The 22,157-nt window shown below is 37.7% G+C and overlaps 1 non-coding gene across 1 annotated transcript; it reads left to right on the top strand.

Annotated features, from left to right (window-relative positions):
• Positions 1–17,703: 17,703 nt before the first annotated feature.
• Positions 17,704–17,809, top strand: LOC131305771 (small nucleolar RNA R71). The gene has a single exon (XR_009193330.1). It is a non-coding gene; the product is annotated as a small nucleolar RNA R71 (small nucleolar RNA).
• Positions 17,810–22,157: the final 4,348 nt, after the last annotated feature.

Here is a 22,157-nt window from a genome sequence, read left to right as displayed (position 1 = left end):
TTTAGAAGAAATGTAAAAAGAGTTCTTTGATTAACCCTGTGAATCTGCATATATTATTAAAGTTGCAATATGAAATTTTACTAATATTTGGAATCTTGTAAATTGGTGATTGAAATGTGATAATTGGTAATTGGGGAATATTTGGGAAGTAATTGATTGCCCATAGAATACCATATGTGTTTTGGGTTGAAGATACTAGGGTAATCTTAACCATTGAATTGGAATTGGAGGATCCTCCAATTTCCTATGGATTGGAGAGGAGCCGGACTCATCTATATCGAGGCTAATACAGTTGAAAGTTATAGCTATGTTTGGTAACACTGCCACTTTTCTGTTTCCTATTTTCTATTTGTTGAAGTCAGTTTTTGCTTTTCCTAAAAAAAAGTGAAAGCATAATACATGTTTGTGTCAACCTATGTTAAAAAAAAAAAAAACATAAACATGGAATCTTGCCCCGATTTTTTTGACATAAAACTGGAACTCGAATTCAGAGAATCATTATAAACTCCCCCACATATAGTATATAACAATTCAAGATCAAAAAAAAAAAAATAAACCGAAGCTGTTTAAGATGCTCAAGAGCCAAGATCTCATTTCCAACACGTTCGTCCAAAACAGGGCAGAAAGCTAAATCAAATTACCGAATAGATTCAACTATCATTCAGAATTATCAGCCAATTGCTGGGTCTGGAGATGCTGGAGGGCTTTCTGGTGGGCCTAGTTCTCGATGGTGAGGACGGGCTTGGCGTTGAGGCCCACTCCGAGTATGACGATGGTGAGGAAGCTCGTGAGGTAGTAAGGGAGCTCCCAGTCAGTTAATAAAAGCCAGAGTTCGGTGATCTTTAAGAATATATCCTGTGTCTTGTGTTTTTTTTTTTATCCTAACCTACTTTGTGTTTGTACCCATTTAGTATCTGCAAATTTGGTATCAGAGCCAATGTTGTTCATTCTAGCTTAAACCCTTTCTGGGAACTTCTTTTCCAAAACTACTTCAAATTTTTTCTAAAAGAGAAAAATTGAAGCGTATGCTCTGTGGTTGCCTTTAAAGGATCCTCCGCATCAGAAACTTCATTAACTATTTTGATTAAAGAATTTTGTATCAGTGGGTTAAAAGTATCTTGAGACTTTTGGCTTTTGAGCGATGTATCTCGATTTATCTACCCTAGTACACAGAATTTTATTAATCAAAATTAGTTAAAAGATTTTACATTGAAAAAGAAAAGATTTGTTGTATGAGGAAAAGAAGAAAGAATGAATCACTTATTTTCCTCCTATTCCTCTGCTACCTCCTCTTTAGTCCTTTCCAGATCATCCACCAGTAGGAATTCCTCAACTTCTTCTTCTAATCTTGAGTACTTGTATGAGTTTGAATACCTACCTGATAATAGTAAGGTTCCCCTTACTGATCTTCCTTTCCTAAACCTGTATAATGCCTTTGTCAGACCCCAAACCTCTGTAAAAAAGACTGTCACCCAACTCTTCTCCACAAAACGCCCAACTTCTGTAAAAGAGTATGTTCAAGCCTCTAAGTTTGATCAATGCTTCATAGCAGCTACAGAAGCTAAACAACTTTTACCCCTGGAAATTCCGATTGATTTGCCTCGCCTTTGGCAACAATAAGGATTTACTCACCTTCACTTTGGAGCAATCAGATTGGGTCACTTTTCATGGCAGAAAAGATTTACTTGTTACTTCCAGACTTGCTCTGGTAGACACCAGGTTTTTACAGTACCAGCATGTATTGCTATAGTTCAAACCACCTTAAATGCAGGAATTGTGATCTTTACCTTTTACCCCAATTTCAACATGCCACTAGCAGATCCTCATCTGCTATCTGCCTTGAAGGTCCAGGTTCAAATTGGTGGTGCCTCCCAAATTTCTACCACATATGCAGCAACCCTTCACTACCAAATGACCTATCGCCTTCAAAACCATGCTTTTGACATGTCCTTACCGTCCTCCACAGATAAAACCCTTTTCCTAACTATCAACGCACCTCACCAAGCTTCCTGTGTCCATGTTCCACGACAAATTTCTCGTCTTGAGCTTCTCAAGCTTCTCCCAAAGTCTTGGGTTACAGCTTATGAGAAAAACCAATAAAAGCTCATACCAGTTCAATCCTCAAATCCAACTTTCATCTCAAAACCTGATGGTATAGTAGAGATTTCATTCTCAAAAGAAGTCTCTGCCTCATTCTCCACCCATCCTGTCATTTTTCCCTTGAGAATTGACATGTTTGTGGATGGTTCTAGGCCTGGCCCTCAAATTAAATATTTTGATCTCAGTGGCCTTCCAGTCTTCTATTTCAAAAATCCAGAAACAGGTCATTGTTATTTTGATGTCTGTGACTGTGATGAGTGTCTAGAAGATAGTCTCCTAGAAGATGATGAGGACTTTGTTGAAGAACCATGTCCCATATGTCCTTTGTCACCTCCCACTCCTTGTAAATCTCTACCTTCTCCTCAACCTCCATCTGATGATGGCTCTTCGAGTCAACCAAGTGGGTGTTTTATGTTCACCTTATCTCCTTCCTGGACTGAAGCAGATTTTCCTCCTCTGGAATTTCATAGTTCTCAAGAAAGAACAACCCACCGTCATAAAATTCCAGACCCTACTACCATTCTTCCTGATAGTAGCACAAAAGCAGTGTCAGCGGCAGAAGCAGTAATAAATTGGCAATCAGCAAATTCTTTGGCTCAGAACAAAATTCTTCAGAGAATTGCTAATTCCCAACAAAATTTGGAGAATGTTGTTCATAAGAAGTTATCCTCTTTGAAACTTCTTATCAGAGATTTGCAGCAGAAAATTCAAAATGTTCATCAGGAACTTCTCCATATGGCATATGCAAACCAAGCATTTTTAGCAGCTTTTTACCAAAAGGATGCTGAAATGAAGCATCTAAAAAATCAGCTTCATTCACTTCAAGCTCAGCAGTATTCTCAGCAAAAAAGCCCTTTTGACATGTTCACATCCTCCTCTCAATAAAGTTTGTTTGGGTATTCCTCAAATATTTCAACCCTTACCTATAAACCCTACTTCAGAATTTAGTGAGTCAAGCTCCATCTTTGGAAGCTTATCAACTTTCCTTCCTCCACCAAAAAGACCATCTTCACCAAAACTTTCTTTCCCAAAGCCCTAGATAAAACCTATCCAACCTCCAACAGTTCTGTCTCCACCATCTACCTTTACTTATACCTCTACTCCAACTACCTTCACTCCTTCTAAACCAGTTGATCCAAATTAAAAATCACCTCAGTTAATGGTTCAGTCAACTTCTAACCCTTCCAAAAATTCAATCTCCACTCTCCTACATACCTTAGCCACTATACCAGAAACCCCCTCACCTAAACCAACCATTGAGTTTGATTCAGATTCTGAATCTACTCACTATACTCCAATTCCTCATGTTTTCATGATGAACCCAGATATTCTTGAAGAACATGTTGATGATCCGATAATTGAAGAAGGTCCTGAGTTTGATACACCTCCAGAAATTTCAACCTTTGATTCCTTCTCACATTCCAACATCCATACCCAAGGTTTCTCCTTTAATAACATTCCCCCATCAAATGGTTGGATAAACTTTATGAAATTCATGCTTGGTGCACTGCAGCTATGCTCTCTCCCAATGCTACACTGAGTATTGTCATTACTAAGTGTACAACAAAATTCATTGGCCGTCTTTGTCAATGGTACTTAGCTCTTGGTGAATATCGATAGCTGCAGCTTAAATAGCTGCCAACTCTTGATCAATTCATCTCAGTCCTACATACTGAGTTTCTTGGCAATCACAACAACACAAAAGAGTTTGTTCGAGAAGAATATCTCGGCATGAAGTGTTGTTCATTCAAAAGGAAAGATCTCGAGATTCATTATGACCGTATGTCTTAGAGATTTTATCTTTTCAACGGCATGGATGATGTCAACCTCAAGCAAACCTTTCTCAATTTCCTTCTTGAACCATTGGGAAATGAGACAACAAGGTTACTTCAAACAAAAGGATTAACGCTGAATGCAACATCTCTTGGTGGTATTTACCAGCACTCTTTGATTGCCTTAGAAAAATTGTGCAATCACCAAAAATTTCTCAGAACTCTTGAAGAACAGGGAAAACTTCTTGGCAAAGCATGTGACCATCTTGACCTATCTATAAAGTGCAAAGACAAGAAGTGCACTTGCCGTCCTTCATACCGAAAGTCCAAACACTTTCAGAAATGGAAGTTCTAGTCTCCTAGCAAGTTTTCAAAATTTGGCAAGTTCTCACGCTGGAAAAAATGGAAATTTTTTAAGAAGAAAAAATTCAGAGGGCAGCGAAAGTCTGATCGCTACTACATATGCAAAAAGAAGGATCACTATGCAAAACAGTGTCCAAATAAAGCAGCAAGATACAAGATAATGAGCTCTCTGGCTCTCATTGATGATAATCTTGAAGATGCCGATGTTGAATCACTATTTTCCATTGATGATGAAGCAACAGATAAAGCAGTCCTAGCATTCACCTTTTCTGATTCAGATGATTCATCAGAATTAGATGACTCTTCTGATTCTGACTCATTCTCTTATGAAATCCAAACATTTGAGTTCTCAAATATCATAATAGCTCAACCCTTAGCCAAGGTCAAAATCCTGCTTGGAAAATATGAGAAATCCATACTAGTAATCGCTTTCTTTGATACTGGTGCAGCAGCCTCTATCTTCAACCCAGCAATCCTCCCTAGGTCCTATTGGCAATCGTGTTTTAGACCCTTTACAGCAGCTAATGGAGAAACTTTTGTTATCACTCTGATCAGTAAGCTTATTACCATCCAACTTTTCCCAGGATACACCATAAAACACCAAGTCTATGGTTCTGATCTCCCAGGAAAAGATTTATTGTTAGGCTTTGGTATTCTCCAAAATCTCAGCAAAATCTCCTGGCTCAAAAAAGGTTTGAAATACAAAAACTACCTGTTACCCTGGACCACCCAACCAAATCTCTTTTCCATAGAAAATTTCTCCTCCATCAAAGAAGCCATAATCCAAACTTCCTGTGCTGAATCTCATTCCCAATTCCTCACCAAATGCTCCAACCCACTTTGGAAAAACCCAAATTTCTTCCTTTCTCTTCCCTTTAAGAAAAATGAAGACATCAACCCCACCAAAGCCACCCATCGTGGAATGAACTCAGAACATTACCAGCTTGCTCTTCAAGAGCTCCAGCAACTCCAGTCAGAAGGTTTGATCGAGCCCACAACCTCTCAGTGGGTATGTGAAGCATTTTATGTGAACAAAAGAACCGAGCAAATAAGAGGAAAGCTTCGCCTGGTTATCAACTACCAGCCTCTTAATCATTTTCCACAGGATAACAAATTTTCTCTTCCTCGAAAAAGTGTTCTTTTTGCAAATTTGCCTAAAGCTCAAATTTTCTCAAAGTTTGACTTGAAAGCAGGTTTTTGGCAGCTGGGCATCCATCCAGATGATCGTCCTAAAACTGGTTTTTGCATTCCAGATCACCACTTTCAGTAGTCAGTCATGCCTTTTGGATTAAAAACAGCCCCATTTTTGTTTCAAAAGGCCATGATTCGGGTATTTGCTCCCATTCTATTCTCAGCACTTGTCTACATTGATGATATCCTACTCTTTTCCCCAGATATAGAGTCTCATGCTGTATTACTACAAGCTTTCCATTCCTTGGTCCAAACCCATGGTATAATGCTCTCAGAGAAAAAAATGTTTCTTGCTCAACCAGAAATTGATTTTTTAGGGATGCATATCTCTAAAGGTCAATATGCCCTCCAACTTCATATAGCCTTCTAACTTGACCATTTTCCAGATGAAAATTTCACAGTCAAACAAGTTCAACAGTTCCTTGGAATTGTTAACTATATGGCTGATTTCATTCCCAACCTTGCCCAATACCTAACTCCTCTCTCAACTCTACTAAAGAAAATCCCTCCTCCTTGGTCAGTCCATTGTACCAAAGCTGTAAAAGACCTCAAAGCCATAGCCAAAACTCTTCCTCCATTAACCATACATTCAGATGGAAAAAGAGTTCTTCAGACAGATGCCTCTGATCTATATTGGGGAGCAGTTCTTTTGGAAGAAAATTCAGATCAAAAGCGCAGAATTTGTGGATACAAGAGTGGTGAATTCTCTCCAGCAGAACTTCATTACCACTCTACTTACAAAGAAATTTTGGCAATTAAAAGGAGCATTGAGAAATTGTAATTTCATCGAATCAGTCGTCATTTCCTAATTGAGACTGATATGATGAGTTTCCCCAGCATGCTTAAGTTCAAACAGAAGCACCTCCCAAAGGTACAGTTACTCAGATGGGCAAATTGGTTTTCCAATTGGAGTTTTGATGTTGTTCACATAAAAGGAAAAACAAATGTCCTCCCTGATTTTCTGTCAAGGCTCAAAAAAAAGATCAACCAGTTTTCAAAAATAAAACCACATTCCTTTGTTCCTGGTTGTTTTCCGATGATTTCCTATTTCCATCTGGTCAATTTTCCTGTCCACCTTCAGTGTCACATTTTAGAGTTAACCCTTCTTTCCAGGTGTGTCCAAATGTGTCAAAACCTTCAACATCTCTGTATTTTCAAATATGGTCTTGATATAGGTCCCATAAAAGGTTTACCTTTTCATCATGTCTACCCCTTTCTCACCCAGTTTGAAGTGTCTTACCACAATGTCTTTTATTTCAAAAAAGAAGTCATCTCCTCTTATGATATTTAGTTGATGTGTATACTATAAGTGTCTGTTTTAATAAATCAGCAGTTTTGGTTTATCTGGCACATGCGGCGTTCAATCAGGTCCATCCTCCAGAAGATTTCTTTTTGAAATTTCTCTTGCTCTTCGGAAGCATATCCTACTGGCAACAGAAGATCAGACAAATCCCCAACAGTGCAGGCGGAGATCTCCAATTTGCTTTTTGGACAAGTCGCAACAACAGGAGTCATCCCAATCCAGATGGTTCTATCACTTGGCGAAAGGAGAATCACACTATATTCCTCTCTGCATATCAGGAGTCCCAGGACATCCAGGTCCACAATGAAAATTATCTAGTCATGACACAAACACTGTGTTCACTCAATGGATTGACACCTGCAGAAGTACCATCATCTCTCCTCCATTATGAATCTGCAAACTGGAAATTCAATGATACTTATCCGGAAGAATGGCGCCAAAATATCTGCTATCTTTTGGAACAGTATTACTTGACTGACATAACTAAAGATTATTCTGGAAGCAGTGGTTCAGATAATCCAGAATGAAAATCACGTGCTCATGCCACTTATTTCTCCTTCCATTTTCGGGAGGGAGTGAAATTATTAGAATTTACTGTTGTGAATTGTTGTAAAGAAATATTAATTGGTGTGCTGTGTAACGTAGTAAATGTAATGGTCTTTTCATTCCTTTTCAGAAGAGGTCTTGATAGTTTTGAAATGTCATAGTCATGTAAATAGTGGTGTTCAATTATGGTACCACTTGTATTGACGTATGTATAAATGTGGACTTTAGTCTGTAGGTACAATAGCATGGCAGGTGAACCAATTGTATGCCATACTATTCAGTGATCTAAGCTATGATGCAAGCCACGCTGCCTTACGCCTATAAAAGGGGGGCTTTTCCTATTGTAAGGATCAAGTTAATAAAAGCCATAGTTCAGTGTTCTTTAAGAATATATCATGTGTCTTATGTTCTCTTTTGATCCTAACCTACTTTGTGTTTGTACCCACTTAATGTCTGCAAATTTCCCACTTCCTAGCTTGCCCCGGCGGCAGCGGCGGCCGGTTAGTAGCCGTTTGGGCAATCTTGGTGGCTGGGGTGGCCCAACGGCTGGGACCGTCTCTGCCGCTGCTGCCACGGAGGCGGAGGGCGGGGGTTAGGCAAAGGTGGAAGGTACCTAGGCTATCGCGAAGGAGTTTGGCAACGACATTGTTTTGGTTGGCAAACGATTTTTGTTTTTGGAAAAAAGTGAAAGCTGAGTTTCGGCACTTCCTCTATTTTCAAAAATTTTGAAAACTACTGGAGTATTTCAATTTTGAAAACTACTGGAGTATTTCAATTTTGGAAAATGAAATTGGGCAACCAAACATACTTTCAGTTCAAAATTTTGAAAATTCTGAAAATGAAAACAAAAAAACAGGAAATGAAATGGCTACCAAACAAGACTTATATATGTCGTACTATGCTGCTAAGGCAATAACTATTCTGATAATCTCCAAGTCACATGAGCAAATGTTTCATGCATTAAAATCCACCCCAAGTTGCTAGGAGTAGCTTTTTGCCACTAAACGTGATTTGTGTTTTTGGATTGATCCATCTTTTCGTACTCCCTCCGTTTGTATCTGGTGGTCCATTTTCGACATTCGTGTCATAATTTAAATTGTCTATATCTTTCAATTTATAAGGGATTTCAAGATTTTGAAAATTTCTTATGATAGAATTAATTGAGATCTATCAAATAAGATTCATATTGCATATTTTTCGAGATTCGTATTGAAAGATATGTACAATTTGGTCTTGTAGACTATAGACACCCTAATTTGACCTAAAGATTTTTTCAAGTCCCACCTTGGGGACCATCCTGAAGATGAATGGATACAGTGATTGCTGGTTGACTTCTCGTAAACCTGTAGACTTTTGGTGAGTACTCTTAGCCACTTAGAGGACCCAATTCAAAGCCAAATAGCCTTTTAGACAAAAATACAGCATTCTAGAAAAATCCATCTATCGACTGCAATATCTATCTCACAACCCCAACTTCTTCCATTCATCCGTGAAACATGTTGTTTGAAAATTTCCCTGAGAGATTGATTTCTTGGCCGCTAGATCCATTCCTCGACCGCCAGATCCATTCATTGGCCACCAGATCGTCATTTTTGTAGATTCTGGAATGTTCTGTCAATCGTTTGATCCAATGCTCAAAACCCTAGCAGCCATTCTTCGATTCTTTTAGGCTACGAAAGGAGATTGTGAGAAGAGATCTTGTGATTATATACTTCCTATTAATTCATGCATTGTGATTGGTTGGAGTAATGTCATCCGGTGCCTATATAAAGGGGCCTTTGGGTTCTGAAATTATCAACACAATTCACCCTCTCTAGCCACGATTCTCTGCACAAATACTCTCTTATATACTCTCTACAAAGCCCTAAAATCCGAAGGTAGCCGCAGTCCGAGCAATCAAACCTCGAAGTACAAACCCTAGCCTTAGGGTTTCGAGAACCAAATCAGTCAATCACTCTCAATCCGAAGCAATCAAGCAACTAAGGGATCAAGGTGGTGAGGCCCAGGACCTATGGTTTGATTCTTTTATGCTTCTATACTTTAATCATAGCATTCTGATTGTCTATTAATCATTTAATCTGGTGTGGGGAAGAATATCGGCTGGGACATCATTCCCACGGCCGATACATCAATCCAAAAGGATTCCTCAACCGTGACATCTATTCACCGGCCGAGGGATCCATTCTCTGGGACAGCCTGTTTGTTCTCTGCTAATTCCTGATGCATGCTTTCATTACTGTTCTGGCTCACCATATCAACTGTTTAAAGGTTAAAATCAGTTTATGTGTTTAGAATCAAATAAAGCAAGTACTAATCGTTTGTTGGATGATTATGGGCCAGTCTCATGACTGGACAAAGGGGGGTGCCTAACACCTTCCCCTTATTGTACCCTTGGCTCCCGTACCCAGAACCTCTATCTGTTTTTCCAAATTTTTATAAACTAGGTGGCGACTCTATTTTGATAATGACCGTTATCGTGTGGCGATGTTCCTAGCCTTGGGACTATTCACGATCTTGGTTTATGAAGTGAAACCAAACAAGCACTGATCAATCTGTATGGCGATACCCTATTTGGAAAGTGTCTACATAGACCCATTTAAGCCCAGTTACAATCTTTTCCTTTTGGCAGCTCAAAGAGATCCCATAGATGATTCTTCTCAATTGTAACAATTTTCTCGAGCATTGTTTTTTTCCCTATTTCTTCATTTGCAGCTTCTTCAAAACTCTCTGATTCACAAGCGAAAATCGCCAGTGTCACATATATCCTTTACCCTCTTTTTTTTTGTATTCTAGGACCCTCGGATGACGAGCTCTCTAAACTAGCATGGGGCTTTGGTTTGGACAATTGGGCCTAAAGTTAACGATTCTCTTGCCCATTTCCTGTATTAATAACTAGGGTTTGCCCGTGCCTACGGCACTACCCACCCGATTGGAATTACTTTTTTTGGTGACACGAAAGAGAATTAGTGTGCGTATGTGATCCACTTCTTGGTGGCATGAAAAAAAATTACTTGAGAGAACTACCCCAACGATAATTTTTAGGTACCTACATATTACTTATGGAGTATGAATTTTCTTATGGAACCCAAGTAAATACCAAGTAATAAGTTAACCCGGTACAAAAAACTCAGAGTCATCAAAACCATTGTTTTCAATTTCCATAAAAAAGGTAATAACAAAGTACAAAACCTTCCCAATTCATCACTTTCCCCTACGTACTACTACACTAATTGCTAAAAAGCTAACCTGGCACTAAACACAACTACATAATCAAACTCCAACAAAGAATTTACTCATCTCCAGGTTAAAAACAGAAAATGAGACCAAGTTATCAATCTGACACCACTTGTATTCTTGAAGCCAACAATCTACTATAGAAAGTGCAAAGTTTTCCCTGTTACAAAAAAATATGGGCAAAGAGCCAGAGACATGTTAGAGAAACTTTTTAAAGGAATGGAGGAAAAAACCGAGAACATTCTATGAATAAAAGGTCACCCATTTTGATGAAAAAGTTGTACAAAAGAATATTACAAATGTAACAACAAAATGCTCTTAATAGAAAATTCTCTTCTTCAATATCACAGCATCATAAAGTCACTTGCTTATCTCCGCACATGTTTAGATTATACTATTATTATGATTCTCCCAACACCCAACAAATGAAAAGGAAGTACAGTGAAATCAGGAAAAAAATCTGCATACAAAAGAAAGAGAGCATCTGATAACCCACCCCAATTGTGAAAAATCAATTTATTTCTGCATAGTATTCATTACGGTGTCCAAACACGCAGAACCAAAGAGGTCACAACCTGGAAAACAAAAGAAAAAAAAAAGTTTTTCAAATTTTGATACCCGACTCTTATAGTAAAATGCCAATCGCTCAACCACAAACTGACAAAGTAAAAGAAATAGTTTGGCTTTACTCTTCACTTGAATGCATCTTATCTCCAACAAACATGAAGACCTGACATATTGCAAAAGGGCATCACCCTACCTGCAGACTACCCTTTTAAGCTAGCTTAACATCTCTTTGTGGCAGTACAAAATGATTCATGTGATCTTGAAGCATCACTGTGTAAGTTTACAATTTCATTTTGAGGGCTTGAAAAAAAATTGAAAAAATGACATTGAAATAGAACGATTCATCCACTTGGATGACTCCACAATTTCATTTTGAGGGCTTGACAATATATAAGCCTCATGTTATTGTATCTATCTATCTTCATATCTAGTGAATTACTCGTGCCCATAGCACTCCCCAAATATTTTTTTTCTAAACTATTTTTGAGAGTTCATTCGATTGATCAAATCAAATACCTATGGCAAACCCAGAGTTTCTGTATTGGAGCAAAAAAAGCAATCAAGTCATGGTATTTTTTGTAATACTACCACACTGATCAACCAAACCGAACAAAGCGCAATAATAATAGCAAGTCATTCCTAGCATTTGTTCACCACCAAATCATACCATCATGGTTAACTCTCACAAAATACTATCAGAACAGTTGACCAAAAAATAATTTTTTGTAGCACTCTTGTAGCTCCGTATGTGAAACTGTCATGCCTTTAATGTCTCTTATTTTTGCTTATAGCTACGTACCTAATTTAATTGCAAGATTCAATCTAACTCTTAACACTCCCCATAATTTGTGGCAATAGTTAAATGAGACAACACAATAGAGGTGCACCACTGGTAATACCATGCCAACCAAACAGACTTTTAACGGGCAAGAAATATATTGCTCACTGTAGTCTTTTGGATTCCATCAAACAACATGACTCGGACATGATATAAGCAATATTTGACACAAATATTTCACTAAAAATTGACACATATACCTCTCCGTACCCTATTGTCATTTTGTAAAACACGTTACTGGAGAATAAATGTTTATGACCACCATCAACAACCACACCTATCAGCCACCACCATGCCGCCAGAGTCCAACCATTACGTTTCTCCCTTGCCTGCACCTGCGTCTTTCGTAAAGAGTAAGTGTTCGGAATAGTATTTGATTTGGTTGCGTTGCTTGGTAAGGTGGAGGATGTGTTGGTTTACATGTCAAATTTCCCTTCTCCAATCGTCACTGCTTCCATCCTCTCATTGCCACCAAAATCCACCCGTCCCTTTTGCCCCAAGCATCCTTCCCTGGATCCGACCCCACCTCTCTGCCTCCCTATATAAAACCACTGACACAAAACCCCTTTCTTTCTCATTCCCCACCACCTCCTTCATTCTCCAAATGGAGCGGGACCTTGGGGAGACGAAGCCCTAGGATTACTCGGTGGATGTTTGGCGGCAATGGGGACTGGTGATGTGAAATTTTAATGTACTCGCAAGCGCACGAATCGTACCGAAGTATAGTAATGCAAGAGCGAGGTCGAACCCACATGGACTTGTAATTTTTTTAGGCAAAATAAATAACTTAAACCGATTAAATCCTAACCTAGTTGACAAAAGTTGTGATTGATTTTTAAACTAAAAGTGAAAAGTAAAAATAATAAACTAAATTATCAAAGATGAGGAAACTGAAATTTCTTTTTAATCAAAGGAGAAAATACTAGGGTTTCAGAATCCACACCCATTAACTAGTATCATTATATATTCATGATCATTAACTTTACCCAAAATTTCTTCATGATAATGTGAAAGCTAATTCTGTTACCATGGAAAATATCATTGTGAACGTTCATTAAAAAGTCTAATGTTTGTTCCTCTCCGCTCGCAAGTATATAAAACCAAATCATTAATTGTATCTGCTTTTAACAAATCACAATAAATATCCAGTTTTATAGTTAACGATGAAAAACCAACATTCAATATTGCAAAAGACAATTCCAAATCATGAGAAAAACATGATTGAACTCATATCCAGAATCTATCCCTAACAATTAAATTGGAGTAAGAACAATTTAATCAAAATCAAACCACATATTCAGGTAAAATCAAATCTCATGAATATATAAATCATAATCGTTAATGGAGCTTCATCCTCAACCCTAGTTAAAGAGTTTAGCCGCTCATGGAGTCAAAACACACAAACACGTAAAGAAAATTCCATTAAAACAGCTTATGAAAGAAAACGAATAATGATTTCTCCTAATTTTTCTTCTTTGCGCCGGGATGGTGCTCTGCTTCGTGATCTCCAAGCCGTATTCTCTGATCCGTGGTGTCTCCCCTGTGAATCATATTGCCTTGATTATTTATAATGCCGAAAATTGCCGTAAGGAATTCGATTCCTTTTTGAACTCAATCTCCGCGTTATTTAGTTTGCCTTGGCTCTTTCCTTTAGTAGTCTAGATCACGTGCAAGCCATGGGTTGTAGTGCTGCCTTCTCCAAGGAATTAACTTTGATGCAATTGCTTGAGCAAAATAATAGATGACCAACCACTAAGACTAATTCTTAATCCAACGGCCAAAACATTAAGTAGTTATCATCTTTTTTCTGCAAATTAATAATTCAGAGTAAAATGATCAAAAAGATAATAACTAGTCTAATTAAACACAATATAAAGAACTAACAATATACGATATAGGTATCTAAACATGTCAATATTTTGTGCTCATCAAATACCCCCAAACCTACATTTTGCTAGTCCTCAAACAAAAGAAATAAAAAATAAAAAATAAAAGCAACAAAAATTACTAACTAATCCTTTTTTGGAGGTATCCGATTGCATTTAGCATATGCAACAAGTCTTTAAACCCCTAGGTCGCCCTAGTGGACGAGTTATAGTCTCGTGAGGGTTCGCCATGAATATACCCACAAAATTCTTAAGAAGATGACACTCGATTAGAATTCCAAAACATAGTTTATGGCCTCTTAAAGTAACTGGTGTGAGTGTAACGCAAGTTAGAGGCAAGATATTTCATTCATTAACAAAGTTAAACAAGTGAACATTTTAATCTGAATTAGTACAAAAATTGTTCCTCCCACATATATCTGGATGGAAAGAAATCACAAGGCACGCATGTATAGGGAAAAGTCACACAAAGATGTTCATCAACCTCGAAAATAATACACGCACCTTCAATGCCTCAATACTCATCAAAATGCTTATATCAAATTATAGCCCCTCCCTTGATTCATATTGTTTTCATTTTTTCTTTTGCTATATTTTTTTTTCTTGTGATCCTGCAATGCCTTGGTCCCTTAAGCTTTCTAATTGACCCTTGTAGCGAGCTTTAGGCCAGTGACACCCAAACCAGACAGCTTTAGGGCACTAGATGTAGAGAACACCCCAATGGACTTAATCACTCGAGTCAAAAAGGCCACGAACCAAAGCTAACCACACATGACAATCGCGGAACTCTCCACCGTTTGACGCGAACACTCACTGCTTACTGAGGCAAGAGGCCCGATTACTAAGTGAAAAGCCCGAAAAAGCATGCATTTTATTCTTTTTTTTCTATATATATATATATATTTTGGGTGGAAGGGACATTAAGTATTCCAATAAGACATTTGACTCATACTGAGCCATCAAGAATATATGTACAGCAACTCGAGGTCAAATCCAACTCTAAGTGTGATAGTGCTTGTGCAAAGGCATGTACACAAGTAATTAATCGCTAGCCAAACATAGGTGATACGAACCAACTAAGTGCCTCTCTTCAATACATGTGTTCACAAGCTTAACTCTATCAATGAATTCATATCAAGACTCCAACTTAGGCAATAATCAAACTAGCACTAATTGAAAACCAACGACATCATCGGAAGTCAAAATCAAGCATCTAATTTTTTTCAACTTTTACTCTCTCTTTTTTTTTGTTTTTTTTTTAAGAGAAAAAAAATGGTTAACTACGGAGTCTATGGATAGAACAGACATAAATAATAGGTGAACCCTCCCCCAAACCTAAATATGACAATGTCGTCAATGTCATGAACGCAAACGCTTACAAAATAGACTGTAATATAAAAGTGAGAAAGGATAGAATACACCTGATAAGCGCGATAAGACTGAACTATGTGACTCCTGCAAAATTAATTATGGAAACACAAGAAAAGAAAAAAAAATTGTGCTAAACAAAAGTAAAGAAATTAAAGTAAGCGATAATAGTTTTTTTTTTTTAAATTTAGAGTATCCCTCAAATCTAATCTCTACATGGATTTCAATAGACCAAGAGTTGCCCACCATGGTCATATAGCACGAGACAGAATAGTTGAGGATTATTCCAATGAAAAATATACCCCAAGTCACTTTCTCTTATTTGCTTTTTATAATTAACAATACATGGATTTGCCCAACAAAATTTTTGTGACTTGATTAGCAATTGCTTACTTAATCGTGAAACCAATTTAGTCGAAAGTGTAATTTTACTCACATGATAGAAAGATTCAGCATACCAAGGAAATGTTTGCTTGCAGAAAAGTGCCTTTAACAAAATTCCATGACTAGAAAGTATGGGTTCTGCTATGACAAAATCACACTTAAATTCTTTATTGCATTGGTCATTTCGTCATCTATTTTTTCCTCTTCAATTTGATCATTATTTGGGGTAACGACGGTTGACATAATTTCTGTTGGTCCCACAATTTCAACACTAGGATCGGGTGGCAAAGTTTTTAACTCAAAATTGGATTCTTGTTCATTCCACAAACTTGGGATAATCTCTTTAGATTGTGGCTCTACAAAGCAGGAGTTCCACCTACTAATATCTATGAAAGACTCTAAATACATGTTGACAGATTCAATCGTAGAGTCTTCATCAATGTTATTAAAATGAGATAGACAAGCTTCAAAAGGATCCTCATAAATTGATGGAGATTGTTCTTTAACATGGCTATCTATCATGTAAACTGCACTCACCTCATCCTCACTTGAATAGGTTGAGTGTCTAAGACTATCAAGTCTGCTGGAAAATAAAATTTGTTAACTTTCACTAGAATATCCTCAATAACACCTTTTGGAATTTTAACGGATCCATCAGCCAATTGAATTCTTACGGAAGTGGGTCTTAACTCCCCCAAACCTAGTTGCAAGTAAACTGAATATGGTAGTAAGTTGACACTCGCTCCCAAATCTAACAAAGCTCGCTCAATGCGATGATTACATATCGTGCACGAAATTGTAGGACAACCAGGGTCCTTATACTTGACGGGAATTTTGTGTTGGATAATGGAGCTAAGTTGTTTGGTCAACAATACTTCTTTAGGGACACTTGTCTTTCTCTTTATGGAGACTAGGTCTTTTAAAAATTTGGCATATGAAGGCACCTGTCGAATAGCATCTAGGAATGGAACATTGATTCTCACTTGCTTAAATACCTCTAGAATATCTCCGTGGTCTACACCTTTCTTAGGGGCTACTAGTCATTCAGGATATGGAGCTTTAGGGATGAAACTCCTAAGTTTGGGTTCTTTTGGAGGTCGAGGAGAACTAGATTCCTGATCTTTGATGGGACTACTCTGCCTTTCTTCTGTCTCAAACTCCTCTAAACTTTTCTCTATTGGCATACTTACTTGGTTGTCAACCTGTTTTCCTGACCTAAGGGTTACAATGGATTGAACCTGCTCATGCTTATAGGTAGAGTTAGAGGGGTTGCTAAAAGCAAATTGTCCTTTTGGGTTAGGTATCGATTGACTAGGAAACTTTCCATTTTCTCTCTCTGCCATTTGACTAGCCAATTGACCCATTTGATTTTCCAGTTTAGCTATGGCTTGAGCATGCAAGTGAGTTGAATTTTCAATTTTAGCATCATTTTTTTCAATTTTAGCCATGATTGCTTTAAGGGTGTCCTCTAAGGATGACTGTTGTTGTGGTGCAACAGATTGGAAGTTCGGTTGAGACACAGGAGTAGGAGTATAAAAAGGCTAAGATTGAGCAGGATATGATTGTGTAGGAGGACAAAAACTTGGGAGAGATTGGTTTTGTGAATGGAAAGGTTGCCCGCCTACATTAGTGAAAGGTTGGTTCTGACGCCATGAAAAGTTTGGATGTTTTGACCAGTTTTGGTTATATGTTTCCGAAAAAGGACTAGCAAATGATTTTCCATAATTATTAAGTGTGTTTGCTTGTTCAACATAGCTTTCAGAATATCCAATAATGGAAGGACATGTTTGCGTTGTGTGCATGTGACTACCGCAAAGAGAACACACTTCACTGTGAACTTGATTGGCTGACTCCATAGTCCTACTCAAAACTAACGCCTCAACCTTTTGAGTAAAATTATCTAACTTTATTCTCATATATATCTGAATCTTCTTTCACCTCATATAATCCCCCTCTCTTAGGTGTGGAATTTGGTTTTTCTCGATGAGAAGTAAAATCCCACTGTTGAGATCTCTCAGACAAATTTTCAAGAAACTCATAAGCTGCCTCACCCCTAAGATTTAAAAATCACCACCATTCATTGATTCAATCATATTGCGATTAGACTGAGTTAAACCATTATAGAAAAATTGGACAAGTCTCCATGTTTCGAAACCATGAGGGGGGCACTTTAAAATAAGATCTTTAAATCTCTCCCAACTCTCATAAAACTTTTCATGTTCTTCTTGACAAAAATCACTAATCTCCCTCCTTAGATGTGTCGTTCTAAACATTGAAAAGAATTTTGAAAGAAACTTTTTAACGGGGATGTCCCATGAAGTGATTGAGCCAGAGGGTAGAGAATTTAACCATGCCTTTGCTTTATCTTTCAGTGAGAAGGGAAAAAGGCGCAATTTAACAGACTCCTCAGAAAAATTTTGATACCTAAAGGTAGCACAAATTTCAAGAAATTCTTTGACATGCATGTATGGATCCTCTCGTTCAATCCCATGAAATTGACGAAGAAGTTGTATTATGTGATGTTTCAGCTCAAAATGTGTTGCATTGTCGTGGGTAACACAATACAAGAAGGAAGATTTGTGGTTATGGGTGAAAACAACTCTCTTAAAGGTTTTGTATCTTCTGCAAGTTCTGTCATTTTTAATTATGTTTCACTCTTTGAATTAATGTTTAAGCTGCGTCTAAAGGTTCTTTCAATTTTTGGATCAAGAGGTATTAATTCTAACTTTTTTCGAACGACAACCAAACATAAACTTACGAATGAAAGCAAATAAGAGGAATTTACTGGAAAAAAAATGAAAATGCAACAGAACTGAAATGAATATATTTTTTTTCGGACAAACAGTCAAGACTTAGCTAGGAAGAATGACAGGATGCTCTTTACTACTTATCAAAATGAAAATCTAAGGTAGCTTATGTCAATTGTCAGAAACACTAACGCGTCACGACGTAGAGTAAAGTAAGCTAACAGTGGCTACAATGATAATTTTTATTTTCTTTTCAAAAAAAAACTGACTCACTAAAACGTTAATAAGAAAACCAAAAATAATAAGAAATGACAGTAAATTAAGTTGTACTAGCTAACCTTCAATTCGTTGCTTCCAATTCCAACCACTGTGGGTGCACATGCAGAAATTGCGGTGGTTCCCAAAGGTGTTGTAACAAAGCCCTGTAGCCTGAGTAGAGCTCACTAAAATATGAGAGGTGCTACTGGTACAGACAAAAAATCTGTACCATTAGGTACAAACCTCTTTTTGGGCCTATTTTGGGTCTTAAAAAAATGATCGGAGTCGCTCATTTTGTTTAAAATACTTTGCTTATGGTCCCCTAAAAAAATAAGTTTAATCCGGTATCGGTAAGAGTATTTACAAAACATCCAAACTTTACTCTCCTGAATTCTAGAGCAAAGTTTGAATATTTCGTAAATACTTTTACCGATACCGGATTAAGCTTATTTTTTTAAGGGACCATAAGCAAAATATTTTAAACAAAATGAGCGACTCCGATCATTTTTTTAGACCCAAAATGGGCCCAAAAAGAGGTTTGTACCCACTGGTACAGATTTTTTTCTGTACAAGTAGACTTTCTGCTAAAATATAATGCCAGGTAAGACTTCAACTAGAAAAGAAACAGAGATGAAACAAGAGAATAAAATAGAATCAGATCGGAAATGGACTAAGTTAAACGCAATTTTTATTTTTATTTTTAACTAAACTAGTAGAAGAGTAAAATCAATTCAGAGTTTTTCAATTTTCCTATAAAAAAAAAAATATTAAGTCCCCGGCAACGGCGCCAAAAACTTGATGTGAAATTTTAATATACTCGCAAGCACACGAATCGTACCGAAGTATAGTAATGCAAGAGCGAGGTCGAACCCACAGGGACTTGTAATTTTTTTAGGAAAAGTAAATAACTTAAACCGATTAAATCCTAACCTAGTTGACAAAAGTTGTGATTGATTTTTAAACTAAAAGTGAAAAGTAAAAACAATAAACTAAATTATCAAAGACGAGGAAACTGAAATTTCTTTTTAATCAAAGGAGAAAATACTAGGGTTTCGGAATCCACACCCATTAACTAGTATCATTATATATTCATGATCATTAACTTTACCCAAAATTTCTTCATGATAATCTGAAAGCTAATTCTGTTAGCTTGGAAAATATCATTGTGAACGTTCATTAAAAAGTCTAATGTTTGTTCCTCTCTGCTCGCAAGTATAAAACCAAATCATTAATTGTATCCGCTTTTAACAAATCACAATAAATATCCAGTTTTATAGTTAACGATGAAAAACCAGCATTCAATATTGCAAAAGACAATTCCAAATCATGAGAAAAACATGATTGAACTCATATCCAGAATTTATCCCTAACAATTAAGTTGGAGTAAGAACAATTTAATCAAAATCAAACCGTATATTTAGGTAAAATCAAATCTCATGAATATATAAATCATAATCGTTAATGGAGCTTCATCCTCAACCCTAGTTAAAGAGTTTAGCCGCTCATGGAGTCAAAACACATAAACACGTAAAGAAAAATTCCATTAAAATAGCTTACGAAAGAAAACGAATAATGATTTCTCCTAATTTTTCTTCTCTGCGCCGGGATGGTGCTCTGCTTCGTGATCTCCAAGCCGTATTCTCTGATCCGTGGTGTCTCCCCTGTGAATCATATTGCCTTGATTATTTATAATGCCGAAAATTGCCGTAAGGAATTCGATTCATTTTTTAACTCAATCTCCACGTTATTTAGTTTGCCTAATTGGCTACAACTAATATGGCTCTTTCCTTTAGTAGTCTAGATCACGTGCAAGCCATGGGTTGTAGTGCTGCCTTCTCCAAGGAATTAACTTTGATGCAATTGCTTGAGCAAAATAATAGATGACCAACCACTAAGACTAATTCTTAATCCAACGGCCAAAACATTAAGTAGTTATCATCTTTTTCCTGCAAATTAATAATTCAGAGTAAAATGATCAAAAAGATAATAACTAGTCTAATTAAACACAATATAAAGAACTAACAATATACGATATAGGTATCTAAACATGTCAATATTTTGTGCTCATCAACTGGAGCGACGTCAGAGTGGTCGAGCTTCGGGTAGAGGGCAACGTTGTGGTGGTGGAATATGGGAGAGAGGCAGAGAGAGAGAGAAATTTTGGCGTAGGGGGTTTCAAAATTTGAAAGAGGAATATGTTTTAGGATGTGGTGGCTGGCGGATTTGATGGCAGCTTTGTAATTTAGGCGGAAACGATGGGCACTTCAATAGAATTGGAAGAATGTCTCTCAGCCCTTGGATCAAACAAATCCTAGCCATTCTAACTTGTCCCCACACCCTTCTGTTTTATAATAGAAATTTCCCAACAAAAAATAAGTCTACAGGTAATTTGATTGTTTAAAAAAGGATCCAAATTTTTTTGTACTTGTTTGTAATGATTGATCACCATAGTAGTTTCATGTACTATACCGGAACACAAAATCCATATCAAATAATGATATTTTGAAGTGAAAACATATCTCCCGATACATAATTTGTTGAGGGACGGCATGTATTGACTGGAAACGAGCGTGCATGTCTAGTGCTATTGGAATATTGTCCATGAATTATTAGAGGTGTCAAACGTGCCGTGCCGTGCCATTCAACTTCCGTGCCAACCGTGCTTCGTGTCGTGTCGTGCCGTGCTCGTTTACTTAAATCGTGTCGTGCCGTGCCGTGCTATTTTCAATCGTGTCGTGCCGTGCCCATTTACTTAAATCGTGTCATGTCGTGCCGTGCTGTTTTTCAATCGTGTTGTGCCGGGCCGGGCCCATTTACTTAAATCGTGTCGTGCTGTGCCGACCCGTTTTTTAATCGTGTCTTGTCGTGCCGTTTTTCAATCATGTTGTGCCAAGCTGGGCCCATTTACTTAAATCGTGTCGTGCCGTGCTGGCCCATTTTTTAATCTTGTAGTGCCATTTTCAATCGTGCCGACTGGGCCCATTTACTTAAATCGTGTCGTGCCATGTTGGCCCATTTTTTAATCGTGTCGTGCTTCGTGACGTGCCCGTTTTACTTGATTGCCGTTTTTAATCATGTTGTGCCCATTTAGAGGTGTCAAACGGGCCGTGCTTCAAACCCAAGTTCCATAGGACTTGGGTTTGAATCACATGGAGGTTTTTTTTCTTATTTATTTTTAGTTGTTCCAATTTAAAAGCTTATTTTTTATAAATTATGAAACTAAAATGCCTTGTTTTGTAATTAAAATTATTGTCATTTAATCACATTATATTCATGAGTCACAAGTCAAATTAATAACTTTTTTCCCGTGCCTTGTGTTGTGCCCGGCTAGAACCGTGTCGTGTTGTGCCCAGCCAAAACCATGTCGTGTCGTGCCCATTCAACTACCGTGTCGGGCCTGTGCCCAGCTAGAACCGTGTCGTGCCGTGCCGTGCCCATTCAACTACCGTGTCGTGCCGTGCCGTGCCAGGCCAACTTCCGTGCCGTGCCTGCCCACTTCCGTGCCCCGTGCCAATCCGCGTGCCCACTAAAACCATGCCGTGCCAGGGCACGACCGTGTCCGTGCCCGTGCCGTGTCGGCCCGACCCGTTTGACACCCCT

The sequence above is a fragment of the Rhododendron vialii genome, chromosome 10a (assembly GCF_030253575.1).
Source record: "Rhododendron vialii isolate Sample 1 chromosome 10a, ASM3025357v1".
NCBI classification, from domain to species: Eukaryota; Viridiplantae; Streptophyta; class Magnoliopsida; order Ericales; family Ericaceae; genus Rhododendron; species Rhododendron vialii.
The sequence above is the reverse complement of the archived record's forward strand: the minus strand, read 5'-3'. Positions and strand labels throughout refer to the sequence as shown.